The sequence below is a fragment of the Euleptes europaea genome, chromosome 3 (assembly GCF_029931775.1).
Source record: "Euleptes europaea isolate rEulEur1 chromosome 3, rEulEur1.hap1, whole genome shotgun sequence".
Taxonomy (NCBI): Eukaryota; Metazoa; Chordata; class Lepidosauria; order Squamata; family Sphaerodactylidae; genus Euleptes; species Euleptes europaea.
This window is the reverse complement of record NC_079314.1, coordinates 79,857,714-79,880,578: the sequence shown is the minus strand read 5'-3', so window position 1 is coordinate 79,880,578 and position 22,865 is coordinate 79,857,714. Positions and strand designations below refer to the sequence as shown.

The following is a 22,865-nucleotide window of genomic DNA, read 5'->3' as shown; positions in this document are numbered from 1 at the left end:
GTTTCGCCAGCAGCTGTGGCAGGCAACTTCTGAGGAGTAACACTGAAGGACAGTGTCTCTCAGTGTCAAGTATGTTGGAAGAGTAATATATAGTCAGAAAGGGTTGGGCTTGAGCTGAATCATTGTCCTGCAAAAAGTATCAAAAGTAATGTGCTAATCATTGTTCTGTAAGTATCAAGATAATGTGCTAATGAGGGTGTGGTATGTTAATATGGAACCATTGTATCCTGAAGTGATCTGTTAACATGTGAAATCCAAAGCTAATCCGCATGGCTATTGTGGACTGTAGTAGGGCTGTCAAAAAAAAAATTCGGTACAGTTCGGATTCAGCCGAATTTGGCCCTTGTGGGTTCGGTACGTGCCGAAGTCCGAACTCCCCCACTTCGGATCCGTTCAATTCGGCGGGAATTCAAAGTTCGGAAACAAATTCGGCCGAATAAAGCCATTAAAAACACAACCGCGCCTTTCCGCGGCTCTGGGGGGGGGGGCATTTTTGGGCTTAGAGGTCCCAAACTTTTGGCAGAGCTTCAAAGGACGTTTATTGAAAGACTCCCCAAGTTTTGTAAAGATTGGGTCAGGGGGGGCTGAGATATGGGCCCTGAAAGGGGTCCCCCCACCCTTAATGTTGTGCATCTCTCAGCAGAGCTTGCCGCTCACACACAAAGCTCCCAGCCCCACAACAGCGGAGAAATTAGCAAAACAACTGCAAACACAACCTTGTTAAACAACACCTTTGCAACACACAACTGAAACCTCCCCCCTCAAACCAGGGAGCGAGAGACTCGAGGGGGAACACACACCCCAGGCAGAACCGACGAAATCCCCCTTTGGCTTCCCCCCCACCCACAGAAACTGCTCCCTCCCCACACACACACAGACTCTGCTTTCCCCCACACACACACACATACACAGGAGAAAAATTATAGATTAAAGCCCCCAAAGGGGTCTTACTGTGGCTGTCTTCTGTTCCAGCAGGACAGGCTGTAATCCAAGATGATTCCAATTAGGCACGGAACGTTTTGCTCTGGAGAGATACACACAGGATCGGATCGGCTGCCCCATTCATCCCAATAGGGGAAAGGGGAAAGGGGAAAGCCCATATCTCGGGACCCCCTGACCCAATGTTCACAAAACTTGGGGGGTTCCTTAAGAAGCTTAATCTAAAGTTCCAGTGAAAGTTTTGTGTCTGCACCCCCAAAAATGCGCCCCCTGCAGCCATGGAAAGAGAAAAGGGGTGGAGGTGATATTTCTGCCCCCACTGAACCCATCTTTACAAAACTTGGGTAGTATCGTAAGAATAATTCACTGAAACTATGCTAAACGTTTGGGGGCTATATCCCAAAAAAAGCGCCCCCTGCAGCCACATAAATGGAAAAGGGGGGAGGGAAAAGGGGGAGAGCCCATATCTCGAGACCCCCTGACCCAATGTTTACAAAACTTGGGGGGTATCTTAAGAACACTGGTCTGAAACTCCGCTCAAAGTTTGGGATTTGTACCCCCAAAAATGCGCCCCCTGCAGCCATGGAAAGAAAAAGGGGGGGAGCCCATATCTCGGGACCCCCTGACCCAATGTTTACAAAACTTGGGGGGTACCTTAAGAAGCTTCATCTGAAGTTCCAGTGAAAGTTTTGTGTGTGCACCCCAAAAAATGCGCCCCTGCAGCCACAGAAAGGAGCGAATGTGCACAAGCACCCCCCACACACACACGAGGATTTCGCTCTCTCTCTCTCTCTCCCTGGCCGGGCCGCACATCAGCTGATTCCTCCAGTACTCAATCCTGACTGATTGGCCAGAAGAAGACCCAGCTTGCCCACCGATTGGCCGGGGGAGGAGAATGCTGCTTACTGACGGTTATGCTGCTTACTGACGGCCGAATTGGCCGAATTTATTCGCGAACTCCCGAACTCTCTGAATTCGGCCCCCCCGGTTGCCCGCCAGTTTTGAGTTCGGATCCGTCCGAACAGAAAAGCAACGAATCAGGGGAAATTCGGTTGATTTTCAGTTCGGACCGAACCGAATTGACAGCCCTAGACTGTAGTCTTTGTTAGGTTTTCAGGACAGGAAGCCAAGCCTTATTCATTCTTAAACTCTCTTCGTTTCTGTTAAAGTTGTGTTGATGTTTATGAATTTCAATGGCTTCTCTGTGCAATCTGACAAAATAGTTGGTAGAATTATCCAGTCTTTCAGTGTCTTGGAATAAGATCCTGTGTCCTGTTTGGGTCAGTCCATGTTCAGCCACTGCTGATTTCTCAGGTTGGCCAAGTCTGCAGTATCTTTCATGTTTCATGAATAAGGCTTGGCTTCCTGTCCTAAAACCTCCAGACTAACAAAGACTCCAGTCCACAATAGCCATGCGGATTAGCTTTGGATTTCACATGTTAACAGATCACTTCAGGATACAATGGTTCCATATTAACATACCACACCCTCATTAGCACATTATCTTGATACTTATAGGACAATGATTTGCACATTACCTTTAATACTTTGCAGGACAATGACTCAGCTAAAACCCAACCCCCTTCTGACTATATATTACTCTTCCTACACCCTTGACACTGAGAGACACTGTCCTTCAGTGTTACTCCTCTGAAGATGCCTGCCACAGCTGCTGGCAAAACGTCAGGAAAGAAAATACCAAGACCACGGTCACACAGCCCGGATAACCTACAAGAACCAATGAACTCTGACCGTGAAAGCCTTCGACAATATCTGTTGTATTTGTTAAAAGACCAAATGAACCCAGTTATGTCTCCTTGAATTATTTGTGACACTTCTGCGAGACACATTTTGTTATTATGTAAAAGCTCAGTTGGAAACTTGAGAAATGTGTGTTTTGTTTTTTAAGAATCGCAGTCTTGATGGCTGAATACTTGTCAGTAGCGCAGTAAAAGGGACCATCTGTAGACAAAGATACCAGATTCTGACTCTTTGGGGGACTTATAAAATATAAGAATACTGTGTAAAGTTCTGGTCACCACACCTAAAAAAGGATATTACAGAGCTTGAAAAGGTGCAGAAAAGAGCAACCAAAATGATTAAGGGACTAGAGCAACTGTCCTATGGGGAGCTGTTAGGACGCTTAGGGCTGTTTAGCTTGGAAAGAAGGCGGCTAAGGGGAGACATGATAGATGTCTATAAAATTATACATATTTGGAGAGAGTGGACAGGGAGAAGTTTTTCTCCCTCTCCCATAATACTAGAACACGGGGTCATCTGCTAAAGCTGGGGAGCGAGAGGTTCAAAACAGATAAAAGGAAATATTTTTTCACACAATGCATAGTTAAATTGTGGAACTCCCTTCCCCAGGATGTGGTGATGGCTGCCAGCTTGGAGGGCTTTAAGAGGGGAGTAGACATATTCATGGAGGAGAGGGGTATTCATGGTTATTAGTTAGAATGGATACTGGTCATGCTGCATACCTATTCTCTCTAGTATCAGAAGAGCATGCCTATTATTTTGGGTGCGGTGGAACACAGGCAGGATGGTGCTGCTGCACTCGTCTTGTTTGTGGCTTCCTAAAGGCACCTGGTTGGCCACTGTGTGAACAGACTGCTGGACTTGATGGGCCTTGGTCTGATCCAGCAGGGCCTTTCTTATGTTCTTATGTTCTTATAAGAAGAATTTTAACTTGTAAATTATAAAAGACTTCTCCCTAAAAAGTACTGGTGGGAGCTGAGCATGCTCATTGTGTTTAAGAAGGCACAGAATGTAGAGGACAATTGAGTGTCAGCAGAGGTGGCAGGAGAGGAAAACAGAAGCAAGAGGGGAAATTGACCTGTCCTAGCTCTTAAAAGCCTATAGTATCTATCCCAGAGGATATAAATCATGCCCTGCTCCTAATTTTCCCATACAACATAAGGAAGGGGGAGAAATATGCTCTTCTCACTGTACCATGGCACTTTCGTTCATGGTTTGATGAGCATCTTCCTGCTCACTGAGTGCCAGACTTCAGAGTCACTACTAGAGGGCTATTACATTATCACTTCTGACATTCTGGGGAGAAAACTTTCTGGGGCCCGTACAGTTTAATTTGTTCATAAATTATCTTGGAACTAGGGGTGAACAGTGCAGTGGCCAAGATTGCAGATGACAAAATTATTCAGGATGGTGAAAACTAAGGATGACTGTGAAGAGCAGTCTCCACAAATTGTGTGAAAGTGAGACAATGTGGCAAATTAAGTTTAATGTTCATAAGTGTAAGGTGATGAACATAGGGAGAAAAAAATACCAACTTCAAGTATAGGCTGCTGGGGTCTGAACTTGCTGAGACTGAAAGGGTAAAAGATCTTGTCGTCATAGTAGATAGCTCAGTAAAAGTGTCAACAATGTGCTGCAGTGGTGGAAAAGGCAAATTCTATGTTAGGAATTATTAGGAAAGGGATTGAAAATAAAAAGGCCGCTATTATAATGCCCCTGTATAGCTCTATAGTGCAGCTTCATCTGGAATACTGTGTGCATTTCTGATCACCATCTCAAGAAGGGCATTGCAGGGCTGGGAAAAGTACAGAAGAGAGCAACCAAGATGATTAAGGATTTGGAGCACCTTCCTTATGAGGAAAACCTAAAGAGTCTGGGACTTTTCAGTTTAGAAAAGAGATGACTAAAAAGAGGGGGGATTGATAGAGGCTTATAAAATTATGCATGAAGTGGAGAGAGTTGACAAAAAGAACTGTTTCTCCCTTTCCCAATATACGAGAACTTGGGAGCATCCAATGATGCTCATGGGCAGTAGAATCAGGAAGGGCAAAAGGAAATGTTCTTTACATAGTGAGTGATTAAAATGTGGAATTTGCTGCCAGATTAGAGTCCAGTGCTCTTAACCACTAGGCCATGCTGGTTCTCAAGGAAATGGGGGTTTCCTGGACAATCAGTAGCTACTTGAATATATAGAGAGAATATGCAGAGACATGCATTTTCCTTTGAAGCCAGGGATAAAGCAAGTTTAAAGACCCACCGCCCGCCTTCCCGGGACTCCCGGGAAAGCGGGCGGGGGGGGGGGGGGTTAAACTGCTCCGTGCTGCCTGCCCAGGTTAAAGCAAGACATAGGCGTAGTTGCCACCTTCTAGCTTTTGTTATTGCTTTTATCTATCTGTTAGTTATATTACACGTGCCTTCTAAGGAACTCAGGGTGGTTTACCTGGTTCTTGTCACCTCAGTTTTATCCTCACAAAACATCTGGCTAATAGAGATTGGTATAAAATCCCCCAATCAGATTCATAGCTGTATGAGGACTTTAACCTAGGTCTTCCCATTCTAGCATAGATGAGTTACTCCAGTCTAAGACCATTCATTTCAATGGGCTTAGAATGAAGTAATTCTCCTTAGGATTGCACTGTAAGCACAACATCATAGTTCATTACACTGTCTTCCACTGCCTGTAGCAGGGCAAATGCAAAGATTTGCTTTCGAAGAAAGTTTATGAAAGAATATAGAGGGAGACATAGGGTTTCCAGGTCCCTCTTTGCCACCAGCGGGAGGTTTTGGGAGTGGAGCCTGAGGAGGGCGGGGTTTGGGGAGGGGAGGGACTTCAATGCCATAGAGTCCAATTGCCAAAGCAGCCATTTTCTCCAGGTGAACTGATCTCTATTGGCTGGAGATCAGTTGTAATAGCAGATCTCCAGCCAGTTCCTGGAGGTTGGCAACCCTAGGGAGACAGCTCCCTCTGTGCCTCCCTCATGCCTCATTTTAAATGTACCTTTAAAGATAAATCACTAAATAGGGGTTTTGCTTGTTTATTATTTGTTCCACTGCAGCAAAGGCCAAATCACTGGCCTAAAGGATCAGGTGCAACGTCTGTTTAGAAGTTGAACTTGTGTCATGCAAACCCTGCAGATTTCTTTGCAAAAGGTTTAGCTGAAAAGTATCTTATAGCATGTTTGTCTGTGCACTTAGTCAATGAAATATAATGTCCATTTTTTTATTTTGCAGCTCAATATGCCATTGTACAATGCTCATTTTCCAAATTCCATTTGCTGATTAAAAATATTCAATTTAGCCATTGATAAGAGACCCTGTGTTTCACCCAAAAGCACTCAAAACTGCATGAATTAGAGATTCCTTGTAATTTGCCCTTAATAAAAGGGGGCCACTAAAGAATAAGGATACTTTGTATTTCTTATTTCTGCTCTTTTCGGCCCAACAATCCCTGTATCAATTTCACTTCTCTCTTATGTAAATTAAACCTGACCTTCTTTATTTTTTATCATTTTCTGCTTATCCACGCCACTCTGTGAAAAGGTACATATTTTCCAATATTATTCGGATCAGCAATATATTTTATTTACATATTATACATATTGTATAGTAAACGGCATACATTGTATGTGTAAATACTGCATAAATTCTGGATTAAAAAAACCCCACACATAAAACAAACAAATGTGGGAAACAAACTGTGAAAAACAGAAGACTGAAACTATAGACCAGACTATAAACAGAGAAAGAAACAAAGTAGGGACCTTTTGCTCATGCCTGCTGAGAAGGTAATGTGTTCATTCCAAAGAGAATGTTAAATAAGTTGGCTAACAACTTTTGTATTCTGCCACCAAGGCATCGTAACACATCACTTTTTTACTTCTGCTTTTCTCTTCCCAGAAAGCTCTTTCTGTGCTTGAGTGAGCAGCATAAACTCCATTTCCCCCAAATGCCTGGCATCTGCAATCACTTCACATCATCATTCTGTTAAACGCTTTCACTCCTCATCATATGTGCTTTCTTATTGGGAAATCCTCCTTCCCATACTTCAATGCATCAGAGGAAAGAAACCCACATATCTAGTTAAATAGAAATCTATGCTTTAAGTCCTTGAAATGAATACATATAAATGCTCGAGGACATTACCAACTTTAATTGTGCAAGTGGTATGTGACAGCCTGCTATTTCAGTGTTCCCAGAGAGACATTTTTACATGAGAGGTGTAAAATCCTGCTCAGCTCTATAGCACATTTCCCACTGCCCGAATATTTGACAATTTATAGCTTATTTGCATTCAAGAGATGTCTTTTCACCGCTGAGGCAAAGCCAGGATATTAATTGGAGAAAGGTATTTGCTGCCTGTAGATGTCTTCTCTAAGCTAGTGAGAAAATAAAAGAAATATAGGTCAACGTTTCTGGTGAAACTGATGTGGGAAATGAAACAAATGTGGTATAAGGATTTAGATAGGCCAGCAAAGCTTTTGACATTTTAGTACATGTGAAGTCTGAAGTAAAATAGTGAATGTAAGTCACTTGGTTTTTTTTTTATTATTTGTTTTTGAAAGACATTCTCAAGGTGAGGAAGGAAGTGGATTTAGGTATTCCAGACATGAGCTGCATGAGTTAACAAACACAGGCTGACTTGAATTTGACTTGAGTAAAACACACATATAGACGAGGGACAGCTTCTTACCATACAGCCACCACACTGATGCCTTTTGAAACTGCCACCATGTCACAGTCGCTCTCTGGCCAAGAAACCATTCTGTGTACCAGCTTGTGACACAAATTGGGCCCAGCACAGGTTTTGACTCTGAGGCAAGTAAGGAATGTTTGGAAACAAACCACACAACAACAGGCAGAAGGAAAGGTGGGTTGACGTTCTGGAAGCAGATTCCTGTTCTCTGAAACAACAGTGTGTGGCTTGGGAGAGCCTGGTAGTGAGGATGAGTAAACTAGTCATTAGAAAGCACATAAGAAATTCAACACTCAGTGCTAATTTCCCCCCCTTCTCACCCATAATGCATAGCTGTCTGCAGTCCTTGTAGAAATGGAAGCCATATATTAGCACATATTTGGAGATGGGTTAACATTATGGCTCATACATTTCCTCCAGTTATTTTTTCTCCTTCTGCCATGCTTCCCTGGGCTCCATGTTTTCTTTACTACTTTTTTTCCAGGCCTCTCCTTCCATTTTTCTGATTTTTCCTCTATGTCAATTAATCAATATCAATCAAGTTTTATTTCGATACAATATCAGCTCTGAATAAAAATCAAAGTGGGGTTTAAAATAATAAAATAAAATGATAAAAGCTGATGATTCTGGGAAGGATGATTTGAAGAGAAGGAAAGATCATCTATGAGGAAGGGTTTTCAATTAGCCGTTTACGAATCCCACTAGACCAGAGGAAAAACTTGGCTACTTGAATGGTTCCCTCTGTGTGTGTATATACACACCTTCTTTTTCTCTGAACATCAGTGATATTTGGCAAGTATTTTTTCCCCAAACGAGGGATACAGAAGCCCAAATCTGTCTGATTTGATCCCTAATCCAAATGTTTCTCTGGGAAGTAGCTGTAGCTAATCAGCGACAGGGAAAGGCACACTCTTACTCTCCTAGGCACAATTATGTGTAGAGATGCACTTCCATAAAGAAAGATCATTCATCTTCACATGGAATTTTAATTTTGCTTTCCCTTTCTTAATCCAGTAAAATAACAGTAGATAAGTTGTCTTTTATGCATTTTAGAAAATACATAACAAGATTTTTTAAAAATTACCATGGTCTCATATTTATAGGTTATCACGCCCTTTACAATTGGAAACTATTTAATTGGTTTTTATTTCCTTCAGCAAATGCTAAGCTTCTGCTTGAAGCATGCGATAATATATGAAGATTTGTCAGTTATTTTTTGCTTCACTCCTGCTCACTGCAATCTTTTTTCCTTCAGCTGCCAACGTCTGCCTTGAGCAATGCTTAGACATTTCAAATGTGAGGGCAACTCCATTTCACATTACTGTAGAAGCTGCTTATGAAATGTGTGAAATCACCAAAATAAACTGGACTCAAGTAGTTTAGTTTAACTTGAGGTTTTAGTGAGTCATTTGAGGCACCTCAGGGTGCCTAAACATATTTTTAGCTGTTGTTAATAACTCCATAACATATCACCCTGGTCTTGTTCCATCTACAGAGTGTGTATGTGTATGTGTCTATTTAGCTTGTTTTAATTTTTTAGTTATTCACTGCCTTGGGTAGAAATTGGGTAGAAAGCAACTAAAATATTTATTGTTGTTAATACTAATACTGTGTGTGTGAAGTGCCGTCATGTCCCAGCCGACTTACGGCGAGCCCTTTTTTGGTGTTTTCATGGCAAGAGACTAACAGAGGTGATTTGCCAGTGCCTTCCTCTGCATAGCAACCCTGGTATTCCTTGGTGGTCTCCCATCCAAATACTAACCAGGGCTGACCCTGCTTAGCTTCTGAGATCTGACGAGATCAGGCTAGTAATGTATTAATAGAATGAGAGATCCATCATTTAGAGAGCTAAAAAGTGAGTGCTGCCCTATTACAATGATACAATTTGTGTAACACTCTTTTAAACTATGACAACTCTGCTAAATCAAGAACAAAACTTAGACCTCTGTAATTTCTCAGCATCTTATTCTACTGTAGTGACTTGAGGGTACAAGGGTATCCATTGCTCCTTCCTGTTGAAGGTCGTGGTGCTAGGGAAAAAATAGGATACTGGAAGCCAACAGCAAGCTATGCAAATGCTCTCATTGGCAAAGGTTTGACTTTTTGGACCATTGTCTGCTCAGAATGAGGCTTTCTGGCAAGAGATGGGAAGTACTTGACAAGGACCGGAAAGGACATGTTTGCTGAGAACCTAAAACCTGGTCAGAAAGGCTTTAAACTAAATACTGTGGAGAAGAAAAGACCCAGCTCAAGGGAGTGAACCAAGTACTAGGGAAAAGAATAATAGGATGCAGGATGGTAAGGGAAATGCCACGTAATTTTCAAGAAAATATTATGTGGAAACCATTAGGGTGCAATGTCCATGGCCTCCAATGACAATATACTAATGCACAGAATGGGAAACAAACAAACCCCAAAAATGGAAGGTAAGTATGAATGGATAGTTATCACTTGGGCCTTTTATGCATGGCTGTTTCCCTTGCGATGACTTTGGGTCTTTGTTTTGATTATGCATGCTGTTTCCGACCGTCAGAGGTCGCCTCGCTGTCCCTCTGCGTTTCCCCGTGTTTTGCCCGTGTTTTCAAATTTGAGATAAAACAGGTCCCTGAAAACACGGGCAAAACACGGGGAAATGCAGGGGGAGAGTGGTGGTGACTTCTGACAGTAGAAAACAACATGTATAATCAAAACAAAGACCCAAAGTTGTTGGAGGGGTGACCATGAGGGAAACAGCCATAAAAGGCCTGAGACTTTGTGGGATGAGTCTCAAGACTGAAATACCAAAACTGAAGGATATACCTTGTTCAAAACCAATGGGCCGAACAGAAAGGGAGTGGAAGTAGTATTATACATTACAATATACACCTGCAAAGAAATCAATGAATCTGGGAACAGATGCTCAATTTAAACCATCTGGATAATAAGAGAAAGAAACATTGGTGGTATTGTTCCAGTATTCTTCAGGCCAAATGAATAAGAAGAGCTGGATGATACTTCCCTTCAACAAATTACAAACTCTTACAGAACAAAGACAATAGTGGTAATGGGGGATTTAGACTATCCTGACTTCTGCCGGGAATCTTAAATTATATTCTTGCCTTGTAAACAACTTCATCTCCAAGAAGGTGAGGAAGGAACCAGAGGATCTCCTATCCTGAATTTAATCGTGTCCAACAAAGAAGAACCAATGGATGAAGTGAAAGTGGCAGAAACCTTGGAGGAAAGTGATAATGTTATCTTGGAATTTGTGATACCAATAGATGTAAAAAAATGTGCACAGTCGGACACATTCCCTAATCTTTAGAAAAGTTGATAATGAAAAGCTGTACAAGGAACTCTTTAATGAGCTGAGGCTTAAAAAAGGAAACATATAGTAGATGTAATGAGGGACCTATACCCAACAATATATTCCAAACAGTTGTTTGAAACTATAAAGGTGATGTTAGAAAGGCTAAAACCCTTAATCATCTAAGGCCTGTTAGGGATGCTAAAACTATCTTTGGCTAAGTTTGGAGCAGGTTGCCAACTATAGAAGAAGATCAGACTGAGCTTGTGTTTCACTTCCTGTTACATGTATTAAAGTCTGATATGGCTTCATCTGCGTTATTGAGTCCAATTCCATGCACCACTCCAAGGCCTGGAGATCTTCTGGAATTACAACTCATCTCCAGACTACAGAGATCAGTTCCCCTGGAGAAAATGACTGCTTTGAAGGCTGGATGCTATGCCGCTATTCCCTTTTGAGTTCCCTCGCCTCTCCAAACATTGCCCTTCCCAGGCTCCACCCCACCCCAAATCTCCAGGAATTTCCCAACACTATTCACCACATTTAAAAGAATGATATCAACAAACTATGGTGTGTACAGAGGAGGATGACCAGGATGGTGAGGGGTCTGGAAGCCAAGTCCTATGAAGAAAGTTCTATGTATGTGTTTAGCCTGAAGAAGACAAGGAGAAAAGGAAACATGATAAATGACTTCAGATAACTGAATGGCTGTCATGTAGAAGATTAAACAGATTTATTCCATCTTGCTCCAAGAAGATAGTACTGGAACTAATGGGCATACATTAAAAGGAGGTTTCCATTCAGAGGTAGATTGATGATTATTATCACTGGGAAAAGTCACAGTGGGGTGTGGGGTAAAAGCCATCTAGCCCTGTGTGCAGCTAGTCTTGCCTCACCAGGGATGGCCCAATGCAAAATGAGACTCTCCTCATCTTGTGGAGATGGAAACTCACCTCACCCAGGGCTACCCCATGGGAGTTGAGACTGGCCTAACCTGTCCCTCCCTGGTGCTACCCAACAGGCTTGCATCACCCTGCTTGAGGCTCGCCAGCCGGGGGTGAGATTGAGCTCAACCCACCCAGGGCCACTTTATATGAGATGGGACTTGAACATGGCAGCCCATGGTGAGGTATGTCTCATCACTCATGTAGCAGCCCTGGCCCTGGTTAATTTTGGCCACTGCCATCAACCAATCCTTCCTCCATTAGGGGGTGTAGTGTGGCAGGGGGGCATGGAAGGGGAGGGGCCATTTTGCCTTCTCATTCTATCCCCTTTTACATTAAATATTCAGAGAAACGTCCTAACCGTAACAGCTGTTCAACAGTGAATCAGACCGTTCAGGAGACTGTCAACTCTTCTTCTCTAGAGGTATTTAAGATGAGGCCAGATGACCATCTATTAGGGATCCTGTGTTTCTATATTCATGAATTAAGTGGGGGTTGGACTGAATGATCTCCAGGGTCCCTTCCAGTTCTAACACTCTATGACTCTATTCCTTTTAGAATATTATTGTTGTTGTTATTTCTGTGCCACATATACCATAGAAAGTCCATTAAAGGACTTGTCGCATTGAGAAAAACATGCAAAATAAATATAGAAACAGTTAAAATAAGAGAAACATTGGGGGGGACAGACATCAGTCAGTCATTTATTGATACGGCACTTACCCAGACATATACAAAAAACGTTAAAACATTAAACATTAAAACCAGGAATACCAAGTATAAAATACACTGGAGACTACATAAAATTCTAAGAGCCTGAGGACACTACTATATACATAGATAATAAGGCAGGTCATCCCAACAATTTGCATCTAATTTTGGACACGGTGGCACAAAATTTAGCAGTGTCAACCAATTCAAGAAAACCTTGAATTTTCATCTGAGAACAACTTCCTTGCCCTCTCTGAGTCCGAGTTATCTGAGAGCCTGTTAGTCCAAGGCTGAATAAATTTTCCATGAATCTCTTCATAGTAAGGGCAGCAGATAAGAATATGCTCCATGGTTTCTACGTCCCCTGTACCACACTGGCATAATCTCTCTGAGATGGGGATTTTTTTTTGTATCTACCCTGTAGGAATGCTGAGGGGAAGGCAGAGCAACTGGCTTGTGAGAAGGCCCTTCTATGACTATTTATTTCCAGAGCAAAAAGATATGCAGCTGAGGCAACAATGAATCTGGTTTTAGCCAAGGCTAAGAAGGTGGGAGTTCTTGCTAGATCCATCTGCCGTTCAATGTCCCTCACCCTTTGTTTCACCATTTTCTTAGCCTGATCAGCCCCCCCCCCCCCCCGCACAATTCCAGTAGCGAATAGGGAGAAAAAACCCATCTGGGGGGAAAGATAAAAAATTAATTTTAGAAAAGTCAGTGGCAAAATGACAATTGATTTTAATGGAACTGGATGATACTCGGTAGAATTTTTTTGTATCTGTTCTATCTTAACACAATTGTTAATTCAAACTGTATCTAGCATCCTCGTATCCACTAACCTCCCAGTCTCACTTAATAATTTATAAATTGCAATCTGAACTAACTTCATCTGTCCACCTTCATTTATATCTGGCTTGTGATTGCCACTGAGTTCTTTTTCTAGCTTCTCATCTCTTCACTTGAAAAAAAAAATTTCTCTGCTCTGTGGCTGTTTTTCCTATTTCATTTTTCAGAAACAAAAGTTGATATTTACACACACAAACAAACCCTTTGTACATTCCAACATTTTATGATAGTTATTGAACTACAAAGTGCTAGGCTGTTATCTGGAGTAATGCTTGCTCTAATTCATAAAGTTCTTTGAAAAAGAACTGAAAATCCACCTTGGGATTATGTATGTATTATGAGCATGTAGTACTTCTGCTGGATCTCAGCCTTGGTATGATCAAATACCTGTTTATAATTGTCCTCTATGCCATATGGTCCTACAGATGTTTGCACAATTTAGAAATTAATAAAAAAATATGTGTTCTTCACTAAAATCTTCCTTCCTTCCTTCCTTCCTTCCTTCCTTCCTTCCTTCCTTCCTTCCTTCCTTCCTTCCTTCCTTCCTTTCTTTTCTTTCTTTCTTTCTTTCTTTCTTTCTTTCTTTCTTTCTTTCTTTTCTTTCTTTCTTTCTTTTCTTTCTTTCTTTCTTTCTTTCTTTTGCTGTGGATAACCTTTCTATATACTAATTTCTCTCTTAATTGGAATTTTAGGAAAGAAAAGGCAGTAGGAGGTATTCTATTGAACCATCATGTTCTTTTGGACACCTTTTACATACCTGGGTTGTTGAACTGAGAAATATTTAGTCCCCATGAAGTTTCTTTTAGAAGTATAATGGCACATCTGATCAGTGTTGTAACAGGGGAGCAGAGAATGCAAATTGTATTATCTTGAAAGACTATTTCAAGATTAAGTTTGTCATTGTTATGTGCACTGCTATAGCTTAATGTCTAAGTGGACTAAGTGGACATGTTCAGACTTATATGAATATGAGAGTGAGTGTGGTATAGTGGTTAAGGTGTTGGACTAGGATCTGGGAAACCCAGGTTTGAATCCCTACTCTGCCATGGAAACTTGCTGGGGGACCTTGGGTAAGTCACATTCTCTCAGCTTCAACTCTGGCCAGTATTTGGATGGGAGATCTCCAAGGAATACCAAGGGCATGACATGGAGGCAGACAATGGCAAATTACCGCTGAACATCTCCTGCCTTGAAAACCCTATGGGGTCCCCATAAGTCAGCTGAGACTTGAAGGCAATATGTATGCATGTTTGAATGTGTGTGTGTATTTCCCAGTGGGTACCCAGAGCACCTTACAATACAATGTAAATAAAACACGTTATAAAATTAAACAGAAATATGAGGGTGGGAGGCAGAAGTGGGTTTGTGTGCCCTGGATTAGTCCACCAAGGTCAAGGCTATGGTTGCAAGCCACAGACTGCAGGCCACATGTTGCAGGTCAAGAGCCTAAACAGCTCATTCCTGAGCTTAGGGACCAAATGGGCTTAAGAGACGCCGTGATCCCTATGCTGGCATCCATGCCACTTGTACCGTGCAAACTGGCATGGATGCTGCTGTAGTGCCACCTGCGCTGGGCCCCCTGGATTGCCATGGCAGAATGGCCTTTGGATGCTGGCTTGGCCTCCCACTGGTGTCTTGCTAGTGAAAGTCGTCATGCTGATGTCCAGGACATCCCAGGGTGTTCTAGGGGATGGAGCTGCTGGTAGGCAGCTTCCTTACCCCTTTCAGCCCAGGAATGCCCCCTTTAGCAACAGCAGTGCTGCGCTAGCTTCTTGTTGGTGCTTGTTGGAGCTTTTTCCCCTTTTTGAATTTTCCTTTTTTAACCCCCCCTTTCTCCCCTGCTGCAGTGGCCAAACCTCTTTGGAGGCACTATGGTGCCGCCATGGCCACACCGTCCCCGGCCACTGCAGCTTTCAGGAATGAGCTGAAAGTAGACCTTCTTCTCAAATAGAGGTGTGAGTCTGATAGACTATTTTTTAGTCTCTCCAAGTTTAATTCCATGCAATATGAAATTGCAAGTGGAAACTTACCAAGGAAGTTTCACACCTCCAATCTGCAATAGGAGACTTTATCAAGTGTCCCCTCAAAACAAAACTCTTGCCTTCCTTCCTTGGATCCACTGACATTTAAAGGGAGGAGGACAATCATCTCCCAAATGAGAATTATACCTTAAAATTGTGAGGGGTTCATTCAGCCCAGCAAATTCCTTGGGAGTGTTTTTTCTGTCAAAATAAGAACTGTCTATTTGCGGAGGAAGTCAACAAGAGAAAGCTAATACAGCTGTATTTCGAATTACTCGTATTTCTCAAATTATACAAGAGATTGAGAGAGAAATGTAAATATCCCAAAGTGGATATTCTAAATGAGAGAGTGAAAAGAAATTAAGAGTGAGGATTTTAATTAGGCAAAGTACACACCAGCAATTGGATGCACCTGGAAAGCTACAGAAGCTCGATCATCATGAAGTTTTTGTTAAGTATCCAGCTATTTAATAACATGCTGATCATGATGGGAATGTACTTGGCTTCCCTTTTTGTAATAACAGGGGTGCATTCTTTTTTTTGCCTCTTTACCACATACCGGTATTGCTTTTGTTCATCCTCCCTGCTTATTAACATCTTCAGGAAATATAATACAGGTGATTGTCTAGAACAGCATGCTTCTCTTTCACATCACCAAAATGACAGCTACCCAGCTCTTTAATCACAGTGCGCTAAGCATCTCCCCCCCCCCCCCGATAAGCAGAAAAATAGTGGGAGTCATCTTTTCCAAATGCAGCCAATTTATTAAAATACTTTTTACAGAAAGTATAATTATTCGATTTCAAAAGATTCTTTTTGTTTTATTTTGCTGAGGATTAATTGCCTTCTGAAGCAGACGTCTCTGTTCACCCTAATAATTCTGTTTGTTGCATGTGTGTGGTCAGTTGTTATGCTAAATAACAGGTTGTTGAAGCTATCAAACAGTTTATTGCATGATAGTTTGAGGATTAAAATATTTCTATATCCCTGTATTCTATACTAATGCATTTAAAGGCTGGAACATGTGTGCAGTTCTTCATGCATTCTGCTATTGAATCTATTGATTCACTCGTGAATGAATTTCTTTCATACTAAGGATTCCATCCCTGTCCAATGAAATCAACAGAAATGTTGCCAAAGTCTACAAACCCAACTCATTTTTAAAAATCTGTCATATTTGTATTGAATGTGAACCTTGCAAGCTCAGTATTGACTGGCACATCTACTGAACCAGAGGCTTTCTTGAAACTGATAAGGAGTGATTTCAAATTTCTCATCCATGCTGGTCTGACCTGAAATTTTCCATTGTAATTTCACTTCTCTGTTGTGTAAATTGAACTCATGATGCTTTTGTTTTGCATAATTTTAATTTCTTTGTGTCATATTTTCCCCATTAAAAATCAACACATTTTTCTTTGTGCATTAATCAGCCAGCATGATATTTTACAAAATAATGTGCATTGTGAGTATATCATTGTCTGGGGTTGATGACTCCACCACTGCACTTACACCAGGGGACTGCAAGCAACACCAAAAGCACACTGTCAGGTCACAGCCGGGCATGGCCTTGATGGAGTCTGCTTGAGAGTCAGCCAGCTTGAAGAAACACAGGCTCTCAACGGCATGCTCAGCAGCAGAAGCCAACCTACCTGTCTTCCTACCAGAGATGACCCTGGCCCTGAGAAACAAGGAGCTCTGGCAAAGAGGCATGGATAACAGGCAGCACTGCCTTTTCAGATAAGGTCCGGCAGGGCAGCCAGCTCTTTAAAGAAGTCCAGGGCCATTGAGCTCACCACTCCAAGGCCAGGATCCCTTGGCCCAGGGGCCTGTCCCCAGGAGGGAGGGTTGGCTGAGCCCAGGATTGGACCTCTCTTGGAGAAACATTTAAAAGGTGTACCCAGGAGCAGTCAGGGAGGAAGAGCCAGAGCCTGACCAAAGTGTGGAAACTGGTCGAGGAGAAACCCCCTCCTCTTGCTCTATTCTGAAGCTCTATCCTAAAGCAACTCCGGAGAATGAGACAGTGTGTGTGTGTGTGTATATATATATATACACCCAATCATTCAATCCCAAGCCTGGGAGATGCCATCAAGCCACTAAGCAGCTTTTGTGGGACCAGCACAAGCCAGTTCACTGCTCTGGTAACTCAACATGCCTAAGTTGCCCTGTCATACCCTATTGTGTGACCTTGCATGCCCATAATTTGACTTTTCCTCCCCCCAGATGTGCATCTCATTCTCCCAAACCCATAACCAGGGCATCCTTTACACCCTCCATGTTTGGTTGATTCTGCACCCTAGCATTCCCCAGCTTTGCGGTTGGCTTATTTCCTAGACCTTCACCCTCTGTGCTGAAACACAGAATCATGTCCTTTGTCCCTGAATATTACGGTAATCCCTCACTTGGATCCCCAACTTTGGTTTCAGTTTTGGATTTTCCATTCACCCCAGGAATTCTCAACACTGGTCCAGATTTTACTTCTAGGAAATGATTGCAACTGACTCTTCTATACAGGACAAGGCAATGTATAATTTTCCTTTCATTTGAACCCTGTAACTAACCCCTGACAATAGCCTGGCTGCCATGTTTTGGACCAATTGACATTTCCGAACTGTTTTCAAAGGCAATCAATATAACAATCTATTGCCACTTAACAATTTTCATTTCAAATTTTAGTTTCTCTAAATCCCAGTTTTCAGGTTGTTGTTGTTGTTGTTGTTTTTAATTGCCTCAAACCAGCTCTCAAGCCTTTGATGTTGTGGAGATATAAAGGAAAAGGTACAGGCAGTTTAGGTCCATATAGTGTGGGAAAGAATGGGGAGGGGGAGCCACAGGCCTGCTAGAGCGGGGTGAGAATTCACAGCTCAAAAAATTGCTGCAGTTACCATGTAGTTATTTCTGTGTATTCTAGGTAAAGGAAACTAAAGGCATGGGGCAGTGCTTAATGCAGGAAGATACTATTTGCATGTCAATATTGTGCTATACTACGTGCATTAAAAGGGGGGGATACAAGTCACTTTGGCAGCCATGATATCTATCCTCCCGAGGGCTTATGTGGAATCACTGTGGATAATGTATGGCAGAGGAAAGTTTAAAAAGTAGGGAAGTGGGCAGAAAAACCTGTGGAAGCTCCATTGCCAATGAGCACGCTTTTGCATTTGCAGTGACAATGAAAGCAAAGTGGAAGCAGCCTAAATTAAGTTGAGAAGTACTATTTTGACCACTTGAAAAAAGATTTAAACATGTACAATGTGTCTGTTAGCTGCATCATTGATTAAAAGGTCCAGTTCTTACTTTATACTTTTTGCCTGAGAGTAGCTATCCAAGTGCTTCATTAAGTATCAAGATCCCATGTAATAGAGTGGTCAGAGTGTCAAATGGGTGACCCAGGTTCAAATCCCCACTCAGCTACAAAACCCACTGGTTGACCTTGGGCCTTTCCCTCCCTCAGCCTAACTTAATTCAAAGGATTGGCAAACGGACAAGAACAGAACCATCTACATTGCCCTGTTCTCCCTGGAGGGAAGGGCAGGGCAAAAATGTAATAGATATACACTCTTGACAGCTGTTTCAGAAGCTCAGGGACAGATGTCAAATCTGACGTGTGTTCACACTTGCTCATCTAATTTGAGAATCTTTACCAGATGACCAAATGTGAAGTAAGAATCATCCCTGGGAAATGGCAAACAGATTTTAGCAAGATTAACTACAATTTAGAGGCTTAAGCAGTTATAATTCCTTCCTGCTTTCTGTTATTTCTGTTTCTGGTCCTCTCATCAATGTCTACCAATAAGCAGCACTGTAAGCTAGGCTGATTGAAGTCTATATGGTATTTAATAGCACTGCATGAATCACATTAATTCTTGATTAGAATTCTTTCCATTGTTCCTTAGCATTTAATTTAAAGAGGACCAGGTACATAAAGAAGAAAGCGACCTCTGAAATATCCTCCATGGCTCTTTCCCAAGAAGAATATTGCCCAAAACGGAGGGTGCAGGTCTACAAAACCAGGCCTCCTAGATACCTTGGTTTCCCACAAGCAGTGCTGATAATTAAGTAATGCTTCCAAAGTTTCACTTCATGTGCTTGGAGTACAAATTTCTGCCATTTGCAATGCCTGATTGCAATGTGGGATCAACACAACAGCCCTTAGATATTTATGACTTATATTTTGCATCCCAAGCTAGAGAAAAAAAAACCTTGGCTATCATATATCCTATAGTGCTCTGTGTGATGGTGATGGTGGGTCTGCTAACTGGCCAGGAGTAAAGGTCTCACTCCATCCTTCCTGTCCCAGTGGCTCACATGTTCCATCATCTGAGGTGCATTATGCACACTGGGAATGTAGTTTCTAGGATGCCTGACATCAGGATGGCGGTAGGGCAGAAGTCACTGTACCATGTGATAGCCAGCATCAAATATTGCTAGATTTCTGTAGACCAGGGGTGGTGAATTCATTTGTTATGAGGCCCAAATATGACCCAAATGTCACTGGGTCGGGCCATGCCCCGCCAGCCCAGATTGGGAGCAGAGGGAGTGTTGCTGCCTCGACTGGCCAGCCCACAGTGGTCTCACCAGCCCAGATCGAGACTGGAGGAGGTGGATGCCTTTACCGGCTCATGGGCTGCATAAGAGCTCTCAAGGGGCCAGATTTGGCCCTCTGGCCGTATGTTTGACACCCCTGCTGTAGACCCTTAAGGGTGCTTCAGATTAGTGACTAATTTTAAGGACATTTAAAGCTTTGTGATAAACCTTTTGGTTACATATCTGCCTAAGTATTTTCCTTGAATTTTTGTGTGTGTGCTCTGAGTTTGATTATAAGACGATGACGAGACCCCATATATGCATTTGCTGCCCTTCTGTTAGTTTAAGATTCAGCAGCAAACCTATTTTTTTTCCCCTGAGATCTTTTAATGGTATCTTTACTAAGCTTTGCAAAATAATTGATATCCACTGGGACTGGGAAAATTTGAGCACTAACTTCACTTAGGATTGAATTTACCTGTTCTTTCCTTCAAATTGCTTCCAAAGTTCTTAATTTCCAAGACGTGAAAACTGATAAATGCTGTTGACTTTTTGGTATTTTGAGTTCTGTTTGAGATCTACCACTTATGCTGTTGCTGTGCTATTATATTTTATTACAGATCTTTTCATTTTCAAGTTGTTTTGCTTTTGCATACAAGAAATACTGATTTCATGTTTAAAACTCAATCAGATTGAGGATTTAAAAAAATAACTTTCAGTCACATAGCCAGAGTAAAATCATGTTATCCATAAAAGACCTTGCATACATTTAACTAAAAAGCAGCAAGCTTTTCATCTTCATTATTTTACCAGTAGTTCTATGGAGTAATTAAACGTATTTGTGGCAATAGGGGGAACTACACATGAAACTGCCTTATACTGAATCAGACCCTTGGTCCATCAAAATTAGTATTGTCTACTCAGACCAGCAGTGGCTGTCTCAGGCAGAGGTCTTTCACATCACCTATTTGCCTAGTCCCTTGAACTGGAGGTGCCAGGGATTGAACCTGGGACCTTCTGCATGTCAAGCAGATGCTCTACCACTGAGCCACAGCCCTGTTTTTACATGTTTTAAACAATGTAGGATATTCTGTGGATAATCCCCTTGACTTGAACAGCACTAAAGTATGCTAAAGTGATCAGTTGCTTCCACAAAGGGAAGACAAAAATGTTCCCCTATAGTGTAAGCAGTAGAAAGTGGAGTGGGAGCAGATAGGAACAATGTCCATATGCCCTGTTCCGATGCTGCTCTCTCCTGACAGTGCCCTTCCCACCCTCCCCCTTTTGCTTTGTTGAGTCAGCACAGAAGCACTGCATCCCCTGTGACCAGCAATCCCCTTCTGACCTTCCTAGCTGAGCTCAGCTGTGAAATGATAAATAAATGGTGTCAGGTTATGGCCCTGCTTAACCCTGATCCCCATTCCATTTGGCCCTCCAAATTGTGTAGGCACTCGGTGGTTGTCCCAAGTCTCTGTCTTCCAATGCATTCCTCTCCCAAGTCTGCCTGACTGTTGGAGAGGCTTTCTTGTGCTTCTCATTCAATACACTATCACCAGCTGGTCAATTTTGGAAATCCCCACCAAGAAGATCAAGCACTCCTAGCTTACCTTCTGCACTGCTGTTTAAAGTCTCTGCCCAGTACCCACATCTCCCACTACCCAATGACTGGTTACCAAGGGGATGACTTATTGTACTTGATACAAACATACAGTTCTCTACCCCTCAGCCCAACAAAAGGCCTTCTTGGTCTTTGTCTAAGGCAGGCTCTTGAAATGTAAATGTAAAAATTATAACTTTCTAATGGACCTTGGAGTCTTTGTCTGGGCTGCTCGCCCTTTGTCTCCTCTACATGGCAATGACCACCATCCAAGATGGAACCCAGTATGAGAGCCCAGTTGGAGCCTGCCAAAATAGACCCAGTTCCCTCATTGTCAAGGGAATTCATCTCCTCTGCCTGCCCCCCCCCCCCCCCCGAGGGTAAAATCTTCTCTTCCTAGAGTCTCTAAGAAAATACAATCTACCATATCCCAATGTCACCTTCTCAGTGTTAGATTTCAGCTAAGGTGTGAGCTAGCCATTTTGGTGTCTTCTGCTGAGAGAGCCATTTGTAATGATAAAACTTTTATGGCTGGGTACTCAACAGAGCAGTTGATGGGATGAGCAATACTTGGGAACAACCACCTTCCTCCTTCCCACCTGCTTTTGTCCAACACAGAAAAAAACTCTTTTAAAACCAAGAGTGGGGGTTTTGCTAGCCACGAACCTCAAAATATGGGGATGTATCCCCAAAGCAAAGGGTCTTTTCCCACAAAAGGTTAAATGGCAGAGAAAGAAATGTGGAGCTCAGTTTTGTCATTTTGAAGGTGGAGTTCAGTGCCACCCCCAACTCATCTGACAGCAGAGCTCCACCCACAGCTATCCCACACTTTTTCCTTTGAACCAGATCAAAGGAGGCTTTCCTTTTTTCTGAATCAAAGAAAAAGGCCTCACAAAGTCCAAAAGTTATGCTTCAAAGAAGCATAAAGCTGAGTGGATGCTCCCACTCCTGTGTGGAATTAGCCATTGTGTATATTCAAGTGATAACAGATGTAGAAGTGCTACTTAACTGTGCTGTACAGATAATGCTTACAGAAACAATGTTAGGATTTATTTTTAGATAAATATCAAGGCTACAGGCTATACTAGGAGCTGCAAAGAGCATGCTAGAGTAGCTAATTTCATAAATGTGGCTAAGATGACTAAGCTTTTCAGTTTGTATGCCCCTGGATTTTATGTATATTTTCCGTTTTACTGCTAAAATGTTAACATGGATGTGCTGTTTCTGTATGCAATGGCGATATTTGCTTGTAAAATGTATGGCTTCGTATAATATACTTTTTTCCACACTGAGATTCAGTTCCTATGGTAGATATTCATTAAAATTTTAACTAAAGCAAAGTTGCATGGGAAAGACACTCTGAAAGTTGTTAAGCCTTCTGGAGTGGTATAATGAAATGTACTCCTTATTTCCATGGTAAGCAGCAGGATTATTAATAATAAACAACACCTTTCCTTTCATGAATATTTTATTGTAGAGTTCAATGAGCTACAGGGGATAGCATCTGTTTTTCCATAAACAAAGAATTTGATGACATGAATATCTTTAT

The 22,865-nt window shown here is 42.1% G+C and overlaps 1 protein-coding gene and 1 non-coding gene across 2 annotated transcripts in view; one reads left to right on the top strand and one right to left on the bottom strand.

Annotated features, from left to right (window-relative positions):
* The window catches only part of MGAT4C (MGAT4 family member C), a 396,025-nt gene that overhangs the window by 264,190 nt on the left and 108,970 nt on the right, over positions 1 to 22,865 (top strand). The window lies entirely within an intron of this gene.
* TRNAV-GAC (transfer RNA valine (anticodon GAC)) lies at positions 20,706 to 20,777 on the bottom strand. The gene has a single exon. It is a non-coding gene; the product is annotated as a tRNA-Val (tRNA).